Source organism: Uranotaenia lowii, chromosome 2 (genome assembly GCF_029784155.1).
Source record: "Uranotaenia lowii strain MFRU-FL chromosome 2, ASM2978415v1, whole genome shotgun sequence".
Lineage (NCBI taxonomy): Eukaryota > Metazoa > Arthropoda > Insecta > Diptera > Culicidae > Uranotaenia > Uranotaenia lowii.
In genome coordinates, this window is record NC_073692.1 from 309,014,371 (window position 1) to 309,035,267 (window position 20,897).

Genomic DNA, 20,897 nt, shown 5'->3' on the forward strand with positions numbered 1-20,897 from the left:
CAAAAATGTGCACAAATTTATTCAATAAATTATAACCCTTTTTTTGAAGTTATCTCGTAGAGCTGATAGAAATAAAACTAAACGAGTATGTGTAATAACTGTCTCAAAGTTAGCCAACAATAGCTGAAATTTTCTTTTCATCTCGGAAACATGTGAATTATGTTGCCCTTTTTGTATTCTAAATCAATTGTTCCAAATCCGTTCCAATATCTGCAGAAAAGCTTGCTTCCTCATTTCAATGCATAAAAATTACTCAGTATTACCTTTTATATAGTAGATTTGATGGTATCCCAAAAGCCTAAAAACATTTACCTAGTTTGACTAATACTCGAAATAAAACCCCGGAATGACCTATTTTCTGGATTTTTTTCCCAGAACGCACCTTTTACCAGAATTTTTTTTTCCCAGAATGGACCATTTCCCAAAGTGAGTTTTTTTCTGAAGTTTATCTAATTTACATTTTATAACAATTGTTAGAAAATTTTCAACAAAATTTTTAAACCAGTATTGTCGGCGGGTCGGCACCCACTTCGAATTTGAGAGCATCGGCGGATTTGCGCCGCCTTGGCCCCTTCAACCTCGCTGGTTACAGCTTTGGAGAACCCATTTTATTTGGAAACGAATCCATTTTTTTTTAATCCTGTTTGGATGTTTTTTTTTTAGCTTTCTGGAAAATGATAATTCTGGCGAATAATTTGCTGCGGAATGGTTCGTCTGAGAAAAAAAATCTGGAGAAGTTTTCTGGTGATTGAAATTCTGGGAATTTTTCATCCTGGGTAAACATTTTCGGGGAAATGGAGTACCTACAGCTGTTGATTTAAGTTAACTGGAACTGTTCTGAAATGAGATTTGTTTCTTTAATAATCTTTCTTCTTCTTTCAACATGGTTGTTTATGTTTTTTTTTTGTTTAACACGTTTAGCGCCGAGAGTAAACCCGATTAATTTTTCCAAGCCCAAGACGTCCCGCAAGCGGCTGGCACGTTAAATACTTTTTGGTAGTTTTTGGTAAAAATTGGTTTCAAATTATAGATAAATCACTGTGTTCCTTGAAATATGTTGAAGATTCATGACTTATTAAATAAAATGTCATCATGCAAATGCAATGCAGTGTTTGCAGCCAATTTGGCAAAATCATGTTTTAAAGCTTATCTTTAAATTGACATCCGAATAAAGCTTTTAGAAAAAAATAAAGAAAAACCTGAAATTATGGTATTTCAAAAATTAAAGGTTTGTTCAAATAGCAATGGCCAACAGAACCCGCAGCTCGAGGCGCCCACAGTAAGTCGCATTAATGGCGTCAACTCGGAAGCGCCCTCGCTGGCTGAAATACTAGCGGCAATCAAGGACATGAAATCCAACAAAGTGCCTGGAATCGATTGCATTCCTGCTGAAATGCTCAAAGCCGACCCTTCCTTGTCAGCACAAATGTTACACCGTCTTTTCGCTGATATTTGGGATACTGCAACATTCCCGGTCGACTGGATGCAGGGTATCCTCGTAAAGGTCCCGAAGAAAGGAGACCTAACAGAGTGCGGTAACTGGCGTGGCATAACTTTGATCTATACAACCCTCAAAGTACTCTGCAAAGTGATCCTGAACAGGATCCAGGAGAAAATCGACGCTACACTCCGATGGCAACAAGCTGGATTCCGATCCGGACGATCATGTGTGGACCACATCACAACGCTACGAATAATACTGGAACAAATCAACGAATTCCAGGACTTTCTTCTGCTGGTGTTCGTTGATTTCGAAAAAGCATTTGAACGACTGAACCACGAAAACATCTGGGCTGCTCTAAGACAACGAGGAGTCCCAAAGAAACCAGTCTATCTCATCGAAGCACAGTACGAGGCATTTTCGTGCAAGGTCTTGCACGACGGTGTCTTGTTCGAACCAATCCCGGTAACTGCTGGAGTGAGACAAGGATGTATTTTGTCACCGCTACTTTTTCTCATCGTAATGGATAAGATCTTGACTGGATCGATTGACTGTAGACCAATCCTTCAGCGATTGAGCAACTGAACGACCTTGACCTGGCAGACGATATTGTTTTGCTCGCCCAAACACAACAAGACATGCAGAGCAAACTCGACGACCTCACCGAAAGTCCAATGCCGCAGGTCTCAAAATCAATGTCGGAAAGACCAAGTCGATGGAAATCATCACAGAAAATCGTTCCAATTTCGTGGTAGCTGGACAACAGGTTGAGACAGTGGAGTGCTTCCAGTATCTTGGTAGCCAGATTACGCCTGATGGTGGTACCAAGAAGGACATCGAAACCCGGATCAGGAAAGCCCGATCAGCGTTCGCGAGTCTCCGAAACATCTGGCGCTCACGCCAGATCTCTCTACGAACTAAGATCCGAATGTTCAACTCGAACGTCAAATCCGTATTGCTGTACGGGTGTGAAACTTGGTGCACATATGCGGTGACAACGCGGAAACTGCAAGTTTTTGTGAATCGCTGCCTGCGGAACATCATCCGCGCTTGGTGGCCTGGCAACTGGCTCTCAAACGTTGAACTTCATCGCCGGTGTCATCAAAAGGCGCTAGAAATCGAGATTCGGAAACGTAAGTGGAGATGGATTGGGCACACGCTGCGAAGAGATGAAAACGAGATTTGCAGAGAGGCGTTTGACTGGAATCCAGATGGGCATCGAATAAGAGGCAGGCCCAAAGCTCGTGGCGGCGAAGTCTAGCCGCTGAAATCCGCACAGTTGACCACAGAGAACCTTGGCTGGCTGCAAGTGAAGACGCTGGCTCCGGATCGCCAGCAGTGGAGATCTTTTATCTCAGCCCTATGCGTCGGTCAATCGGCGCTGGACCCTTAGGTAGGTAGGTAGGTTCAAATTGGATCAGTTGTTACTCAGACATAAGGCGCTCTATTTCTTGAAAATACGCTTATTTATTACTTCAAATAATGATGTTCTTCGTTTTTATTGTGGAAAACTAGCTTTTCTATCCTTTAGCCTTTAATAGAAGAAAAGTTCACTAAACCGACATTATTTTTAAGAAACAGAAGGATTTTTTTAATTTTGAATGCTTTTAACTTTTGAGAATATCCGAATATCTAAACAAAATACCATTCTTTTTTATTTGCACAATGCATTATTATAACAAATTTCGTCCTTGTTCTCGTTAAAAATGTGCACCAATATTCGATTCGAAAAAAATATCTGCTGCAACATTTGCCACGATATCAGTCAAGAAATAAATTTGCGTTTTACCTATGAGGATATAAAAAAGTGTATTTTGAAAAGCGGAATTTACGATAAGTTTAGCAAAAATAAATAAGTTTATGCCAAAGAATGGTTAGTTAACAAAAATACGATGAACATGCAGCTCAACATTTCTCGCGTGAGCTTTCATTACATCGTATGAAACATCTTAAGAATTCACAGAAAACTGCTTCAAAATTTATCAAAACCATAAAAAAATTATTTTACATACAGAATATGTTGTCCAGGCTACAAATATTCTAAATGGAAAAAATGGCGACTAGTTTATGTCAGTTTTTGTATTTTTTTGTAATAATACTGTTTGTTTACATTTTGTTTCATAAGACGCGGGATACGATGTTTCGATTATTACATTCCATATAATCATAGTTCCATTTCTTACCATGGTGCGTTCTCTCCAATAGTTTTAAATTTCTATCCCGCTGTTCGTTTTCTGACTGTTTTAGTTGTTTACAATAATATAGTCAAAATCAAATTTTTATTATATTCTTTCATTTTAAAAATACGTAAATCTGATCCTTGAATCGTCGTCAACTTTCGTTTTGGTCCTTAGATGATTGGTCTCGCTATAAATAGCAATTATGCTTAACTGGTGCGTCTTGTACAGTTTTCCTCTACGGATGCAGTAGCGACGAACGTCTTAAATAATGTTATTCTTTCACATTGAGTGGTGATTGTTAGACATGAAGTATAGTATTTTTCAAAATGAGGAATGACATCTCGAAACTTGTTAGATATTTTGGATTTCAGTTACCGAGCATCGTGATAGTCGCATAAGATACTGCCTGCCAGAACAGAATAGCTTGCCAAACCCACCCAACCACCAATTCTGTAAACAAGCACTAAAACAAACGACGAACCCGAGAAAGAAATTGGTTCAACACATTCGGGCTGACGGTTGACCCCCCCAATAAAAACGGAACGACAGAAAACAATCATAACGTTTTTTGTTGCTGAATATTTTATGTTTATTCCGGTGCAAAGTTTATCTAGACGTGTTCTATGCAAACAGTTAAAAAACTAACAAATCCAATTCCAGGGTAACCTGAACATCCGACCGACTACTACCCGTTTTGACAGAATCGAGTTTTTTCCCCGATTTGGTTCAGTTTTTTTCCTTTGGCAGAAAAAAAGTGACAGAAAGGGGGTCGATCCCGACCCATAATCGTCCTGCTTTCTTTCGGTAATTACCGTTGTCGTCGGCAGGGCATACGTTCATATGTCCGGGGTTCGGTCCAGTCAGGGATGTGAACCGGGGCAAAAAAGGGGGCGTCAATAAAATCAATCGGGTCCCAAAACAAACCATAAAACAATAAAAGCGCGCTCCGTTTCCCGATGCCTGCGACTCGGATCGATCGACGAATTGAGGGATGCTCCGTTACAATTAGTAGTTGCCCTGGCCCCTGACAGATCAATAAAAGTCCTTCGTTGATGTTTTTTGTTTCTATGATTTTTCTTCACTCTTAAAGATGTGTTGGTATTGAAGATTCACAAACACCGAAGTCGAACGCTCGACTGTGGGGAGGTGAAGTATCAGCAAACCAGATCACCGAACAGCGTTAGATCTGGATTCCGCCTCCCGATCGCGATTGAACGAACGCAACCGTCTCGCTAGTTGGGAGTAACGAAGACTCGCACAAAGCGAACGAGTTGAGTTGAGTATAGCTCGCCTCGCGAGTGCTTACTCAGCGCAGAGGGGTTGAGACTCCGCCCCTCGGAAACCGGCCGGTTTGAAGCGCTGATTGGCTCGATCGTTTCCCTTTCTACCTGGCTGACCGGCTGTTTGGCAGCTGGCTCGTGTCTCTTCTCGTTTGTTGAGGGTTGCTTTGCGCTTTGTGTTGTGTTCTGCTGCTTCGTACTCACACGAGCGTCTTCGGGGTTTGGTGGGTCGTGTACCGATAGGTCGGGTGAGGTTCAACAGTATCGTACACAGCACCAACACACTGACGGAACTGAGGAACTGTTGAAGTCGAATCTCTGTTGAGGAGGGTTTGTGTCGTTTTGGACCGAACACAGCGTGCAAGAGCTTTGCGATGATTTTCGGTTTCAGTCACTGAATGTGCGCGCTCACGATCACAAGGTGTGCTGTTGGCTTCGTCCGTAGGCCTTCCGTTGGTGCATTTCTCGACTCCTCATCCGGTTTTTTGAAGCGGTCGGTTTCTGTGTGGTTTATGCTCCTCGCGGCCTCTAGCGCTGTCGTCATCGTTTATGCTCTCAGCAGCTGTGTTCAGGTGTTTTGGCCAGAGGGCGAGCGCGCGATAAGACGCGCATGTGATCGATCGTGTGTGTATAGTGTGCGGGTGTTCACGGATCGTAGCGGTCGTGTGGTGTTTGTTGTCGTCTCAGTCTTGGTCTCGGTCTTGGTAGGGTTGTGTTGGAACCCTTTCGGAGGCGGCAGTAGACCACATAATCTTGGGCACGCGGGGTTAACAGTTCCGAAGCACCGGTTCAACGAAACAGTTTCCGCCTTGTTCTGACTCGTGGCACTCGTGTCGGCACTCGAAATCGTTTCGTGTGCAGTGCTCCAGCTGGAGATAACGGAAGCACACGTGTATTTACCTGACGTCGTAGTTTTGAACAGGTGCTAACCCAAGTGTAATAAGTTACAAAACACTAAAGGAAAGTGATCGTCTCCTCGACTTAGGGCGAAATCCCATTTTAAAAAAAAGTGAAACCCCTTGCAAACAAATACGCGTGGCCAATCAACAACCATAGTTGTTCAACTCAGTTGTTGTTAGTGACTAGCTACCCAACTAAATCGTTACCCAAACAAGCGACTAAATCGCAAATTATCGCCTGCTCTCGAATTGGTCCCCCCTTATGCCATTTGAAGGCAGAAGCAACAGATGCAGAACAACCAGAACAACGAATCCAGTTCGGTCCATTACGGAGCAGATAGACTGTGAATGAAAAGCAGCAGCAGAAGCACGCTTATCAGTTCGGTGCTAATTGCTCGGCAACGAATAATCCTCTTCAGTTCGGTTTGAACGAAAATTGTTAGTGACAACAGCGGCGACTACTTACTCCAATAGTGGTTGAACTGGATCCCCTCCTCTAAGTGGATTTTGTAGCTTACAACTTACGAATAGTGACAAAAGTGATAACAGTTAGTCTCCGATAACGAGGAACACAAATAGGCTGATACAGATGAACAAATCGTGTTAACGAGAGAAAAAAAAATCCTCAAAAAGTTGATCGAATGGATTCAGACCAAGTGTGATTTGAGGTGAAAATAGTGATTGAGAGATTTTAACTGTTTGAAGAATTAAAAAAATGGATAACGCTCAAGTGAACCAATAGACTGCCGGAGTTAGTTGTTTAAAGTTGATCCTGTCCAGAAGAAGAGAAAACCCCTCGTCGAGAGAGCTGACCAGCTGGAATCCTGCATTTTCCCTTAACTTTGATTGCCGGATCGTCATAATTTATCAAGGTAAGGTTTATGTGAACTTTTTTAAGAATTTTAAGCAGCTTGTGAACTTTCAAAACTCCAGATAGAAAGAGGAAAAATCCCAATTTTGGTTGTGATTAGGATTTTGACCGGTGTTTGCGCCTAAAGATATACTTATTGGGCAGTCAGGATGGCTCTGCATTCAGTAGGACACCAAATTGATTTTTTTTAGAATATCATTGAAATTACTGTTTTTAATCGTTCATGGTAGAATGAGGATATTTGATCCCTGGGGGTGCTTGATTTCTTATCTATATCCCGAAACTGGAATGTCTTACAATGATCAAATGTTCAAGAAAAATGTGCCAAAACAATTTTTTTTTTTTGAGTTATTGAGTTTTGTAGAATTTCACAAAATATGATTGAGGACCTTTTTTATCAATCTTAAATGTTTGAAACTTGAAAAATATAAAAAAAAAACTAGTTATTCATATATATCAATCATAAGAGTGTTATAAGAACAACGGAAAACTCTCAACTTAAAAAAAAAGGTTTTTTGGAATGTTCATTATGGAATAATTGAAAAGGTATAGTCTTCTTCCGAATGGATCGTGATCATTGTTGACAACGAAATAACGAATATTCATCAAACATCTAATATGTTTCCAATAATTGTCTGAAAAAAGGCCCAAAATTGTCCTTATTATAGATAAAAGTGCCTTCAAGTATGCAATGCCCGTAGGGTTGAGACAGAGTGCTGGAATTTTCTTCGTCTGACACTTATAAATTGTGAAATGAAAACAAACATGACCAAAATAGTTATTTAACATTCTATCTTGGGTTTTTGTTTGATTTTTTTTTTTTTCAAGGATCAACTCTGCCCCAATAGAGGATCAAGTCTTCCTCAACTTAATAAATACCGCGAATTTTTTATTGTCGAGAAAATGCTTCTAGTTCATCTACGGGTTCAATTATCTTTCTAACTTTTGGAGCATACGCACTTGAAGCTATACGCTTTCAGAAAATGTAAAGAAGAGCGAGTTGTTGAATTTTTCTTAAAAGATGTGTTTAAAATAAGAAAATGAGATCAAGTTTCTCCAGGGAGACTCTAAGCCATGTTATGAGAACTTTTCTCTTTTGCAGTTGTTTCGGACGATTCCAAAGATCTGCTAGTGATCTCATTACGCTCCAAGACCCTGAAAAACATTCAGGAGTGATTTGGAGCGAACTGAAAAGATCCATGATTCTTCTAGTTTTCTTATTTCTAGAATATCTTCTGGAAAATGTTTCAAATGTAGTCTTAATTTTACCCATAGAAAGTTGAACCTAATGAAAAGAATTCACTTTTGTTGAATTTTTCTCATTGATACACTTAAACATAAATAAAACCAAAAAATCAGTTTTGCATGGATTTAAAATTTCTAAATTAGCTTAGGTTTTAAATATGTGTAGAAGTCAAGAGCAACCTTAGTATAATTATTGATTTTTTAAGCTATCCAAAACTTTTGAACTCAATGTTTACTCTAATATTTGGGAAAAAAAATCTGGCCTTAACTTGCCAGATTTTTTTCAACCTGTATCCAGCCGGACAAATCTGGGCTATTTTGTATGTGAGCAATGGTAACAAAAAAAAAGTGAAATTGATTAGGGAGTCGAACCAAACACCTTCATCTTACAATCAAGGTTGCCGAAAAAAATTCTGTGTTTTAACGTAAACAAATTTTGACTTTCTGTGATTTTTCCCAAAAATTCTGTGACGATTTTCTGTGTTCATTCAAAAGTCATGTCAAATTGCGTCTTTTTAACTTAAGAAAAATCAATTAACATTATCAATTTTATCATATTTCTCCAATTCAAAGATAATTATCCAAAATTTGAATTGATATAAAAAAAAAATTTTCAAAAAACGTCCAAAATTTTAAAATTCTGTGAATGTTCCAAAAATTGTGTGTTCTGTGACACAGATTCTGTGATGAAATTTGGCTCAAAATTCTGTGAAATAATAGATTTCTCTGTGATTTCGGCAACCTTGCTTACAATTCACAAGCGCTATCCAATAAGTTCGGACAAATCCTGGCTATTTTATCCAAAAACCTTATTAAATCCGGGCAATATCTGGGATTATTTGATAAACACACAGGAATCACTTAGGGAAATTCAACTTCAATTTTGAAAAAAAAATTATCATAGCTTATCAGCAGTTTTTAAATAGAATTTTTGGCTTTCAGAAAACCTCTCACGATGATTTTTATAAAAATCACCTGCAAAACTTTTATTGGACGCATATAGAAAAATATTTGCAACTCAAATTGTTTTTTTTCTGTTTGATTTGGCAAATAAAGTGAATAAATCCGGGCAAAATCCAGGCGTTTGTTCAAAGATTTTATGCACTTCTATAAAAGATCAAAGATGAATCTTTTCCTAATTCGAGCAATATCTGGGATCATTTGGTAAAAATCCAACACAAATCAAAGAAAAAAAAACTAAAAAAAATCATCGCAAAACAGCAGCAGTTTTTAAACCGTATTTTTGGACGTCAAAAAACCTTTCATGATAATTCACATAAAAATCGCTCTCAAAATAGTTTTTGGACGCATAAACAAAAATGTTTGCGACACAGTTTGATTTTTTTTTTGTTTCGGCAAATAAGTGAAAAAATCCGGGCAAAATCTGGGCTTTTGTTTTAAGTTTTTATGGACTTCTATAAAAGATAAAAGATGAATCTTTTCCAATCATCATAATTTTTTTTAAATTGATCTAACTGAATTCAGGAACTTTTGTTAAAAATTCGTCCTAAAAACAGAACATTATAATTCTGTATATTAAATTTGAAATTAATGAAATAAAAATGTTTAAAACAACAACTAAAGTTTCAATTTCTTCAAACACACTTTATTCCGACAAGTCTGCGTTAGTTTGATATAACATGTTGTAAGCTGATTCGCAAAAGAAACTGAAAAGCAAGACTCGTGTATTTTGTCACAAAAGAATTGCTGAAAGCAGTCGAAATATTTTACGAATCTTGTTCAAGAAAAGTTTTAACAAAATATAAAATTGAGGTAGTTTTTTTTATCGTTATTCAAATAAGCATAGAAATCAAACAAGCTTTCAAATCAAACAAGCTAAATAATCTATTAGGTTCCAGATCAAAATCTTAATTTGCCTAGCCAGTCATTTTTAGGCTTTTTCTGGATCTAATCTTTATTTTTTGCTCTCTTGTGACTTGAAGCCTAGCTGCATTGATTTAAGTTTTAAAAATCTTCGAAAACAAAATTTGACTCAACTTAAAATCAAAGTTGTGATAAATATTTTCATGGAAAATTTGTCCTCAAAAACTGATTTCTTCTCTATAAAAAGAGGCTCATAATCGTTCTAATCCGCGAGATAAATGCTTGACCAAATTTGAAATTAAATTTAAAATGATTTAAAGAGTTCTCGATCGATGTCCATCTCATATTTAGCCCAGCGATCGTTAACCATTTAAAAAAAACTTTTTTTTTATTTAAACAATATAATACTCGATCTATGAAACTTTAAGGTTGACTGATTGCCCGGTTTTATCCGGATTTGCCCGGATATCCAATGCAAAATTTGGCAAAAGTCCGATCCGGCCCGATTGCCTGAATTTTATTGAAAAGAGCCCGGATTCTGCCAGTGTTTATTCATCTTATTGAAAGCCCAAAATACGATCCAAAAACCGCTGATATGATGATAAATATTTGTTCAAGTTTATTTTTATTTGTGTCGAATAATTTCTGAGTTTTGACCAAATTTGCCCGGCTGTTGCCCGGATTTTGGGCGACAGTTTTGACATGAAATGCCCGGATTTTGTCAGGATTTAAGATAAAATAGCCCGGATTTATCCAGCCTGGGTATGTGCTGAAAAAATTCTCGCAACCTTAGGCTAGGTCAATGCTTTGAGCAAGTTTAACAAAAATAATTATGAAAGGTTTATTGAAAGCTAAAAATACGATTCAAAAACCGCTGATATGATGAATTAAAAAAATTACAAGTTTTTTTCTTGATTTGTGTTAAATAATTCCAGGGTTTTGACCAAATTTGCCCGGCTATTGCCCGGGTTTTATTCGACAGTTTTGAAATCATATGCTAGGACTTAATCTGGTTTTTAGATAAAATATCCCGTATTTGTCCGGCCCGGGTACGTGCTGGAAAAAATCTGGCAACCTTAGGCTAGGCCAATGTTTGTAAACAATTACTACTTTTTGGACAAATTTTTTTCTGAACATTTGTAGCGGATACAGAATTTTGTATTGTTTCTATATTTAAGCACTAATTTATACATAATGGTTTGGATTTAAACTCCTCAGGTTTCTTATGTAGCAACTGTAATTTGACCAATTAGAACAATCTGATATTTCACGTAAAAAAAAATTAATGATAATGAGCTTGCGATAAAGGATGATAAAGGATAATGAGCTTGCGTGGTTAAACTCCTCTTGAAATAAATAAAAAATATCTTCTTCACACTCACACTTTCTTGTCCATTTAAAAAAAATCTGAAAAATTTTAAGCCCTTTTCATAACTGCTTTCCAAGTATCGTATGGCTTAAATTTAGATGGTTTGTTTTGGATAGTCTTTTCAAACCTTCTCTATGGAAGAGGGAAAAAATATAAAAACACTTATCTTCCCCACTTTAAAAAGCCACTTTAAGCCCATCATTTGCCTAAAAACCTTGACTGAGTCCCGAAAAAAAAAAACAAACACACAAACTCGTAGCACAATTATCAACCAGAACACAGTGATCAATCAAAACGCAAAACCACTCCTACGTCAACCTGTTGCACCCTCTCACTAACCCCCATCACAATCGAACCTACCAAACACCAAACGCGAAGGCTCAACCCTAAACCTGGTCAGTGACCCACGGTCACCTTCCGAGAGTGCTATAATAATGAACAACCATACAACGGAATGAAGTAGACGATTAAAAAAAAACCCTTCTGCGTTGTTGGTTCCCAAAACCACCAACCTCAAACCACCCCCTAAACTTGGCATCGGACTTACTGCACTTCATGAACAAAATCGCGTGGGTGGGGGTGGGTAAATTGCTTATTGTTATTCACGTATGTCGCTTGACCGGCCGGTGGAAGCGAAACGGCGGACGAGGGTTAAAATGCACACATTGTTTTAGGCTGATTCGGGCGCATGCCCGCGCGAAACAAAACGCAACAAAAACCGCGAAACAAAAAAAAATCTTCAAACCACAAGTGCACAATCCGCGCCTGTAAGTTCCTAAAGACTGAGGCGACCGACGCGTCTTGTTGCAGTTCTTGAATTCGCGTTTTGCGACTCACTCAAGTACCCTTCTTGTTGAAACTTTTTTTTGTGCGTCTCCCCTTAAGTTCCGAAAGGGGCTTCAAGGGGGCAACGCAATATTTTGATTTAATACGGTCTATTGAGAATAATTAAAACGCGATTTATCAAGAGCCAAGACGCTCAAGTCCTAAAAACCGCGGGTGGTCCGCCGATCTTCAAACCGAGCAGAGGTACTTTATAAGGTGCAATTTTGTGCACCTTTAACGTGAATGATTAGCAAATTTTCTTTTGAGGTATCGAATCGAAGTTGGTTTGCAGTGCAGTTTAATTGTAACTTGTTCATTTCGAACAAGGTTCGTCGCTGGTTTTTCGCTGTTCGGACGTTTAAGTCTCTTAATTCGATTTGTTCCGCCGAGTGGGCACCGAGAAACAAAAAAGCGAAAAAAGTTTGAATTTTTCATCAGAGAATCACACATTAGTTAAGTTTAATTGCTTTCTACCATCATTGGCTTGGCTTGACTGCCAGCAGAAGATGAGGTGCGATTGATGGCCGATCGTTTGTCATTTCAAAGTGTGTTCCGATGCGTGCCCTCACTTTCTGACGGTTGTGAATCCTAATAAATGTTAATTGATCGGAGTCTTAAATTCTCACGTTTTTCTTACACCAAAGATCTCAAAAACAGGTGAGGCTTCGGTCGATAGCTCGGGGGGGCAGTTTGGCGACAAACGACGTCGGTATTTTTGATTTTGTTCTGTGATTCAGGGTGTTAATTAACGCAAATCGATCGGAGCGGCGCGGCCCGGCTTTAAAAGGAGTTAAGCGATCGAACGATGAATTAATTGCTCGAATCCGAAGTCTCCGGAGATTTAGGAACAAAAATCAATCAAATGAAGATTTCAAGGCCTCGGCTAATGAGTGGCGTGGGTCCCAAATTGGGTCCGAAAACAGGTTGATGGTTTTCCAATTTAAATTGTTTCGGTTTAAAGTTTAAGGTTAAATTTTTGAGCGCACGAGACACAAAAAATTCTACGCAGTTCCAAAAAATTCAAACCGTAATAAAATTAAAACTGTGATTAATGATAATCCGGCCAAACGAATTTCTCTCCGAAGGTGTGATACTGCTCTCGAAGCGATAACTGGGGGTCACGTTTTTTCACGCCGCCATAGATTTTATCGGAACATTCCAAAGTCCTCATCTCATAAGTGATGAGCACCTTGTTGAAAAGTTGATTAATTTGAACCAAATACATCGCGATGCTCGAAGCCGACAGATCGAACTGGAAAAAAAACTGGGATGGTGCCGGCACGCTTTGGATCGATATATTTCGAAACAACTGAAACGCTCTGTGTTTCTGTCTGTCTCGTAAGCGACGAACCCCTTCTCTCGTTCCGATGCATTCCTGAGGACGGGAGACGGTTTCCATCAATCACCTGAACCTAAGCGGAAACATTCCAGGCTTTCAGTCAGAGTGCATCGAGCTTGAGTCTCCTCACCCAGAAAGAGCGCTCAATTGGCTTCGATCTCGATTCAATCGAAGCAGGGGCGTCCGTGACTAAAAGTGCTCTATGATTAAAATGTGCCTCCAACTTTTATGTTTTCCGTTCAGAGCTTCACGTGGAATCCCCCCCAACAACCAAGGGGACAGAAATAGAAATATTAATTGAAAACAATTAACGGCACGCAATCGCGAAGCCTAGTTTGGTGCAGCCCAGTTGATCAGAAGGCAGTAACTATGGTGGGACGTTAAATCGCATCGGGGAAGTTTAGCGGTGCGCGCAAAAGAAATTACCGGTGCCATGCGTTAATGGGTACCCGCCCTCCAGTTCCTAATTAAATCGGATGCAGTACCTGGGGTGCGGATTCTAGTGGGACAGGTTCGAATTTGCCTGATTATGAAGACAGCTTTGAGATGCGCCAATTTTAATTGGACGGAATTTGAACAAAATGTTTATTAGGATTTTTTTCATTTTAATTTTCCATAATAAATTTATAGTTTGGAATAAAATTGGTTTTAAGGTTTTTTTCGTGTATTAACCTAAAATTTTGGGTTTGTAGCTGAAATTCAAACATTTTATTTTGAGGTTGAATTAATATATTATAAACTTGGATAATTCGGTTCTATCTGAAGTTTCTGTGACACAGCTGCAAAGATTGAGAGCAAGAATATTTTTGAGGCGATTATTCGACTCAATTGAAATTGGTCTTGATAATTATTATTCTCATGGGAAACAACCTCAACACTTCCACAGCTGATTTGTTGCATACATAAAGGCGCTTTTTTCTTCCGTTTATAATCGTTGGATGATTTTCATGTAATTTTTGTCCCCAAATTCATGGGACATGCAATTAAAACTCAATCCGATGGCACTATTATCGATGTTAATTTTTCGAGTTTGAGCTCGAGGTGCTGAATTTAGTCATTTGTTGAGATAAATTTTAAGTTTTTTTTTTCAATTCGAATTTTCTGACAGCGTGTAATTGCAAGTTTATATGCTGCAAAAGTTAGATCAATATGTGAACCAGAAGAAGATCGAGAAGCGTTTTTTGGGACTAAAAAACAGTAGAATCACGCTTATTTGAGGTAGTCGATGAAAGGGCCACCTCGAATAAGTGAAATTTCGAATAACACGAATTACGTTGAAGTCTCTATCTTTTTTTTCAGCTTTTGCATATCATTAGGCGCACAACTCAGTTTATACTGAATTTTGATATGCTATTTTCTCGACGTTTTGGTAAGATTAAACCTTGAACTCGCCGAAAAGCGTCGAGTAAATAGCTCAACAGTGCATTGTGGTGATGATACACAACTCTACATCAGTTATGTAATAAACATTGTGGCTTGGATTACACGAAAGGCCTGGATTACCGGACACCGGTTAAGCGGAGACGGTACGACAGATTTTAGTCTACTCAAAGGCGCAATCATAACAGTCCTTTCTTGGACGAATAATGTTGAATTTATAAGTCAACAATTTGATAAGAGATGTAGCAAATAATCGATTTTTTTTAAAGCAGAATTGGAAGTTCGATTTTTGCCTCAAAACAGTTTAAGAACACTTGAAAAGGAGCTTGAAGATTTGAAATTTGCGATTTTAGAGATCTCTCATCAATGGTAGCAATTCAGGCGTTAGTTGACTGTTTGTAGTTAAAATTTTATTACCGAATTGGAGGTACCACAAATTAGTTTGCTTTCAGTATATTGAAAATTTTGGTTAAGAAACTGCTTTAAATTTGAATTTTAAAAAAAATTCAAATTGAGAAATCGATTCAATTTCATCTCCGGAACAACTAATGCTCACCCCAAAGTGTAATTCTCATACGAAAGCACGAGGAAAATTTCTTCATTCGAGTTTCTACCTGTCTGTGAACCGGAGCTCCCCTTGAAAATACTGCAAGTCCCAAGCAGCTTTCAGGCAGCGGGCGCAAGAATGTGGATACCACCATTCCATATCTCAGAGACCCCGTGGCACCACGATCGCGGGCGCACTCGGCCCATCGTGCTTCTTCAGCAGAAGGTATCCAGTCGTCGTCGTCGCCGTCTCGATGCTCACGAGCCATGTCGTAACTAGTTCTACTTTTTTTTTTCGTTTCGTTGCCCGGGCGTTGGCAAGGAAACCTCTCGAGGGTGCCGTATTGGTTTGCGATCAACAAACCGTGGGAAATAAACCTATTTAACGCCTTCGCGTTCGCTTTCATGCCCACTAGTTTGGGTCCTAGGCGCAACAAACGAGATCGGGTCCCCGTGCGCTTGCGCGCGTCATCGCCAAACCGCCCAAACGAAGCAACAGACAACTTGGACCAACAAAAAAAAACTGAAGCAGCCCAACGACAAAACTTTGAACGTAATCCACACGATCAATAGCGATCGGTTTCTTGCACTCCGGCAGCTGCCGGTGTTGTTCGGGGTCCCCCCGAAAAGATTCGTTATCTGACCACCAATTTCTACTTTCTCGAGTAACGACGACGACGACGACGACGGAAAGCAAAAGCCAAAGGTCCAAACGGCCCCAGCAGAAGCAAAAGACAAGTCAGGTCCCAGGAGATATCGGTGCAAAAATGCTCTTGTTCAGGTTCGAGAATGAGGCCGTGTAGCGCCACTTAGCCCTGGTACGTCCCTTGAACTTGAACCCGGCAGCAAACCAAGAACCCTCAGCTTCCGATTACAATGTGTGTTTCGTGCCAAACCGTCCTCGTCGTCTTCGCCCTCCTCCTGCTCCTTAGTTTCCACGTCTTCTTTTCCGTGGGTTGGGGTTTCGTGTAATTGTCTGCCGCGTCGAGGAGCTCTCCGATTTCGGGAGGCTCCATCGAGGTGAGAATTTGCCGTTTCACGATCGCTTGTAAGGCACGGGGGCTCTGTTGTTGTTGTCGTTTGTTGACGGATGATGGTAATCAAATTTGAAGCGTTGCCCCCGGGCCACCATTCAATAGAAAGCGAGCAATGACAATGGGACTGAGTGTTGTGCTGGGCCAACTATTTGGTCGCAAATTGTTAACTTGTACCAGGGCTTCGGGTTTTGGGGCGTGTCTCTGTCCACGTCCTATGATGTGGGTCTCTAATTACGCCCCATAGTGTGTTGGTTAGTTATTTTCGCATTCGTTTTGTTGCCTAATTGTTTTCGGAGGCTCCGGCGAGTGTGAGAAACAAATCGGCGGCCCGAACTATATTTGGATAATGACATTCGTCGTTTGGCGACCGTGAGAAACCTCTGTCTTCGGAAAGGGAGGGCTCCACTCCAAGCGAGTATCCTAAATCAAAAACTGCTGCGACATTGATTGGCATCACGAAATCGCGCACCCCCTCGGGAACAAAGGCGCACGACTTCCGAGCGGAACGCTCTCGAGCTCCCTTATTCTGTTCTATTCCACTTTGCAGTCAAAACGTCAGCCGCCGAGTATGATGAATAATCCTCGGCATCCGGCTTATGGAGCGGTCGCGCGCGCGCGTCAAAGTGCACCACATTAGCTGCAACACCTGTTTGTGTGCAGCCGGAACGCCGATTCCCGCCGCGATTTGCTACCTTAAAAATTAACCCGCCAAATTATAATAAGCCGCAACTGGCTCGTTTATCATTCAACAGCACACAGAAAAAAACAGATCTTTGTGTCCTGTGCAAGACTTTGGGCCAATTCCACGAAAAACAAACCCGGACCGACAATGATGGCTATTAATAACGCGAATGCCACTGCACTGTGTAATTGAGATTGTTTACGGTCCGATGCAGCGGCGAAAAATTGCGCTACGCCAGCTCTCTGGCGCAATGTGAATGTCCTCCTGCGCTGATCCGCGCGTAATATTCCACGCTTGACTGTTTTTGTCCGGTCCTCTAGATCAGGACCATCGCGCGTGCCCCACCCCGTGTGATTTCTTTTGTCTTCTGCTGCTGCTCCAAAAAAAGGGGTCTTCCGAATGCAGTCGCGTGATGCGCACAGCGCAACAACTTCTTGTGGTCGGTAGCGCTTGACGATGACGACTACTTCTTGTATTATTCTGGTGTTTTTTCCACCCAGAATGCCAATCGTGACAGGTTGACATGGGTTGTAAAGTTCTAGCGATGCTGACATAATTTGCCCTGATGGACTGATGACTCCTGGAAGCAGCTACAAACGACTTAAACAGCAGCATTTTGATTGAATTTTTAGAACTCAAGATTAATTGGACTGCATTCAACGTTGAAAATTGAAGTAACCCATCATTACTAAGATTTACCACTTATAATTAAGGACACAAATAAAGGGGTTTCTTGTGTTTTAAATAAATAAGACGACACACGTCTGGTTAGGACGGAAGCCAGTAACAAAGAGGCAGATCTGTTTTATTCTTAACATCTGGTACAAGATTTCGCCTGCGAATTCCTTTTGTCCCTATGTCGACAGTGTTCCCATTCTGGGATCTGACCTACTCGTCGAAACATCTACTAAGCGAACACTACAACTCCTTCACCCTCAAGTCAAAACTAATTGTTCTAACAAAATATTAAATACATATTCACTTTCAATCTCGAACGTTTTCGATAATGAAAACAATTAACTGAAAATCTATTTGATTTATCGAAACCTAACCAAAAGGTATTTATAAACAATCATTACATAACAAAATTTAGATTTTCGTATCGTGTATCGTATTTTTCTTCTTCACTGTTTTAACACTGATCGCCATCCTATTCCGACAAGATGAATTGGATGACTGGAAAATCATCATTGAAATCAATTTCTGCTTCGCCGTCTTCATGATTTCTCCTACTGTGAACACCACCAGGATAAAAATTATACTCACGTCCATGAGTTGCCTGGATGAAAAAAAAAACCAAATCGTTGGAAATTCCCAACGAATTACTAGGTTGAACTCGTCATGAAAAGTGGGAAACTTCCTAATTTCCAGAGAATAAAAAACCTTCAAATGGCGTTTATACGCCAGAAAGATGCGGTCTGAAGAAGATACCTTAAAAAACGATAAAAGCACAAACCATGCAAAATGTATCGCTCTGGCATCATCAAAATTTATGGGTAAATCGGATGTATATATCCTTCACACTCTGGAAGTGACTTTGAACCTTGATGTTCGTTTTTTTTACATGATGAAAAGTCCGCTGCTTTATATTTATTTAATTTTTTTTTTTTTAGCAATGTACAAATTTAAGCCATTGACAAATCACGGCTTCAAAAAGAAATCATTTCTAAAGAAATAAAGTTTTGCAATTTTTATGCATGTGATAATCAAATTAACAAAAGCATAAACATTAAAATCCCTTTCAGGTTGCTTAAAAAAAACAAGAAATTCTTGTCATAATCATTTGCTTTTTATGAAACTCAATTCAGCCATTGAAAAACAAAAAAAAAATATAAAAAAATGGCATTTTAAAAAAATCAATAAAATAAAATTTCAAAAATACGTAACACAAAATAAACATTAAGAAAACATACCTTAAATACAGCTTCTTACACCAGTGTTACAGAATAAAATTGGTAGGTACTTTGGCGGTCCGCAAAAACAACAAACTCCTGCTGGTAAAATAAACCCATCTGAGCATCATCAGCGTAGGTTCCAAAAATCTACAGCAGCTTCCAACTGTCAGGTTCTAAAGCAGTTATCAAAAATGGTAAGATTTTCGAAAAATTCTACTTAATTTTCCGATCCAAACGAGAAAATCACTTAGTGCACTTCAAGGACTCCGCTGCACTTTTAGAATTCCGATGCTTCTCACCAACTCACTTTCTCGAATTACACGACTCACTGAACAGTGCTGTTGAGCCGGTTGTGAATGCTCCCAGAAAAAAAAAGAGTGACCGTTGAGTGTCGCTCAATTTCAGTGCTACCTGAACTGGAACCTGGAATTAAACAAAATGGCGTTGACCCGCCAACAAAAATTACCAACAGGAAAAAATGATTGAAAATTACCAAAAAAAAATACAAAGGATTTCATGAAAAGGAAAAAAAACTTTTCAAACGCTGAAAATGTTTGAAAAAACAGCTCAAAAAAAATAATCCCCAACACAACACTATCTCCAATGCAAGATATATGTTATAGCGCCGATAAAACATTAACACCTCCGAGTACAGCAGAAGGAACTTACCAACGGGAAGGCAGTACTTCCGGGTTTTTTTTTCATATGCATAAATATAGTCACTTGGTCAGATCGGATTATCACACTAAAACGCTATTGCTGCTATTTTGTTGCGGCAACAACTTAAAAGTATCAATTTGCACGCCGATTCAAAACGCGCCGAACCACAAAACGATGGAAATCTGCAACTGCATGACCACTGACGTATAATGACAATTTTCTGATGCGGAGTGCGGAGAGTCACTCAGAGAGTGTGCCCAGATGACTTTAAAAACACCTAAAGAACTCACAAAAGATACTGTCGGGAAAAATAGAAAATGCGGTCAGACAGTATGAACAATATAAGGCAAAACAAAAATGCCATCAAACAACCAAAACGTGTTTCTCTTATGAAAAAAAATGTATTCGGTATACATCAAAACTTTTCAAATGAACAATTAAGATGAAAGTTGTGAAACTTGTGTTACTGTGGGCTGAAAAAAATCAAGGCTAATAGAAAACTTAAGCCACTATTAGAAATTGATTTTCCGAACCCAAAACTTTCACCAAAATACTCACTCGGAAACTGCATTCGAATAAAAAACCGAAAATGTTCGACTTGCCGCTTGAGTTCCAACATCCTCGTCGCCAGTTGAAGTAACCCATCATTACTAAGATTTACCACTTATAATTAAGGACACAAATAAAGGGGTTTCTTGTGTTTTAAATAAATAAGACGACACACGTCTGGTTAGGACGGAAGCCAGTAACAAAGAGGCAGATCTGTTTTATTCTTAACATCTGGTACAAGATTTCGCCTGCGAATTCCTTTTGTCCCTATGTCGACAGTGTTCCCATTCTGGGATCTGACCTACTCGTCGAAACATCTACTAAGCGAACACTACAAAAATCACTTCAAACGCCAGACTCAAAATTTTATCGAAACTACATGTGAAAAATTCGACGAAGAACTTATTTTTCTGATGTTTTTATGTCACTAAAAATTTCATCACTTCCATTAGAGATTTTACATAAGAATATACAATTAAAAAATAAATAATCAATATAAAATCAGCCACCGAAGCGATTGCGCCTATGAGTATGCAATATCTTGTCATCAATTGAAGTCAAATGAGTACATTAAATCACACTCAGAGGGCAGTGTAATCTGACAAATGAAGAAAGAGATGAAATCTTTGAAAACTTCAAAACAATGAAAAGGTTTTTTAACACTAAACATACCGACACTTTGTATATACCTATTCATACCGCGAGCGGTCAAATGACGGCAAACACCGTTTTCGCTAAAACTCCCTTGTTTCTCAACCGATTTCTACCAAATTTAAAGTTTTGAATAGCTTATAATTCGACTCAAATATGTTTTTCAGACAATTTTCAACTACAATCAATAACTTTAAAGTTATTTACAGTACAAAAAAAAAATT

The 20,897-nt window shown here is 39.2% G+C and overlaps 1 protein-coding gene across 2 annotated transcripts in view; it reads left to right on the plus strand.

The window, feature by feature from the left end:
* Positions 1–5,307: 5,307 nt before the first annotated feature.
* LOC129747703 (knirps-related protein) overlaps positions 5,308–20,897 on the plus strand; it is a 90,625-nt gene continuing 75,035 nt past the window's right edge. For both annotated transcript variants that reach the window (XR_008737558.1, XM_055742022.1), the window contains exon 1: positions 5,308–6,672. The gene's annotated coding sequence lies outside the window, so the exon portion shown is untranslated. The remainder of the gene's footprint in view (positions 6,673–20,897) is intronic.